Below are 2298 nucleotides of genomic sequence, written 5' to 3'. Positions count from 1 at the left end.
CTGCAGGAAGACAAGTCTCAGCAATTAGATGCACACCCTGACAGAGCTGCAGTGGTGTAAACAATTACTTGATTACAATTTTGAGGGACTTGTACTTTAAATCAAACAAACATAGATGAGAGTGTAAAATATAGTTACAATTAAAGGTAGGGTATGTAATTTTGGAGAAACCAGCTCGAGATCGCTAGAATTTGAAAATACACGACCAGAGAAAATCTGCCACACATTTTTTTATGGATTTTTTGTCAAAACACTTGAGATATTCATTGCTATCGGGATGTTAAGAGCATTCCATGGAATATAACAAGTGTATCTCGAGCCGGTTTCTCAAACTTACATACCCTACCTTTAAAAGAAAATTATAAAAAAAACATGAAAGGACGAAAAAAAGTAGAGAACAATAAAAAGAGATGAAATACATAAAAGACAGTAAAAACAATAACATAAAATACCATCAAATGTAGGTTTCAGGAGGATAAACATAGGGAAATATAAAACCAGCTCTAAATATATGCTTTTTGCTACTTTTTACTTCTATTCCATTACAATTCAGAGGTCAATTGTGTACTTTTACATCACTACATTTATAAATACTTACTTTGCCAATTTAAATCAGGCTTTAGTTCCACCTGGAGTAAATTCACAAGCTACCCTGCAGTATACAAAGTCATTCAAACTAGCTGCACCTTTACCAGCTTTGAGAACACTTTCATGATCAATAATAATCAAAACATTTCATATTATTCTGAAATGGACCAATCTGCAGAATGAGTACTTTTACTTTTGATGCTCATACTTTACTTATATATTTTGAATGCAGGACCTTTAATTGTAACAGAGTACTCTTACACAGTGCTTCTACTTTTACTTAAATACAAGATCTGAGTACTTCTCCCACCTCTGCAGATACGTTTAACAGACATGTTTGAAGACATACAGTACTCTGCATGGATTAATCAACGTTTACTAAATTATTTTTTTCTCCTTTCTTTTATTTCTCGCCATAATAAGAAATAAGACACTTGGGATGTACCCCGTGTCAATGCAAGGAATGAAGGGATGCTGGAAAAACCTAACTCTATTATCAAAGAACCAAGGTTATGTTCAGGAAGGGTTCGTTTTTTTCTCTCAAGTGTTCAGTGTTGTTCTATGGGAGATATAGACCACTCCCAGACTGCATAAACGTTCCTGGAAACCATAAGAAATGTCTATCTTGGCGGTGATAACCACAGGGACTCTACTTGTGCTATGCATGGCCATAAGACATCCAGCCAGTAAAACCTTTCAAAAGAACAAATCTCAATACTTAGACACGGCCTAAGAAGTGACAATACATCTCGTGGAATAAGCCCTTAAACCATAAGGGCGGCCGCAAACCCTTAATGACATAAGCCAGAGAAATGGCCTCCACACTTCCTGTTCTGAGAAGAAAGGAGGCGGGTACACAATTGAAACTGTATGCTGACCCCTCCCATATAGGCACAAAAGCTGGATTGGGCCTCTTTCAGACCATGGCAAGGCCTTGGGTTTACTGCTAGCAGGAAGGGTGGATGTTAGAAGTCTGTAAGTCACTATAACTCTTACCCACATGACGGTAGGATGAGGTCGTTCACAACAGATCTCGTCCCACAGGGCAGTTCATCAGTGTTCAGCTGTCGGCCAATCTCTGCTAGGATTTAAGTCTAGTCAAGCAGATTCATTGCAAGAGAGCACACTGATTGGTGCATATTACTACGTACTCTTAAAAAGGAAGGTGGATAAGGCTTACAAATCTGTTAGGCAGTGAGATTTAGAGGAACCTAATAGAGAGCCACTGTTTCACCAAGATGAAAGCGGCCCGTTTGCAGAATTCATAAAAGATGTTGTCCACTGGGGAAGCAGCATCAGATGGACTGGGGGTATGGAAAAGTTGGAGGCACCCTCCTCATCCTCCATGTCAAGGTCAGAGTTGGCATTGCTCTCTGCGTCCTAAAAGCCCAGCTCCACTTTGATGAGGGTCTGCTAGCGCCTATAGAATTATGTTCCTAGTAATGATAAGACAAGGTGAGTGCAAAGGAGCAAAATGTATAAATATTTTGTCTTACCAGGTGCCATGTCACAACGCATTAGCCTGTCTGTCAGTAGGGCTAGCAAACAGGGTTAGAAGTTTGCTGGCTTAACTCTTACTACTCAGCTTCGCTAATAAATTACAATAACCCACATTTGGTAGGTACATCGTTACACATTAACTGGAGAGTATACTGTCACACAGAAAAGGTCAACCTAACCCGTTTCAAGGAAAATGTCAAATTAGTCCCT

This window comes from Notothenia coriiceps, unplaced genomic scaffold (assembly GCF_000735185.1).
Source record: "Notothenia coriiceps isolate Sejong01 unplaced genomic scaffold, NC01 NC01_scaffold00008051, whole genome shotgun sequence".
In the NCBI taxonomy this organism is placed as follows: domain Eukaryota; kingdom Metazoa; phylum Chordata; class Actinopteri; order Perciformes; family Nototheniidae; genus Notothenia; species Notothenia coriiceps.
The sequence above is the reverse complement of the archived record's forward strand: the minus strand, read 5'-3'. Positions refer to the sequence as shown.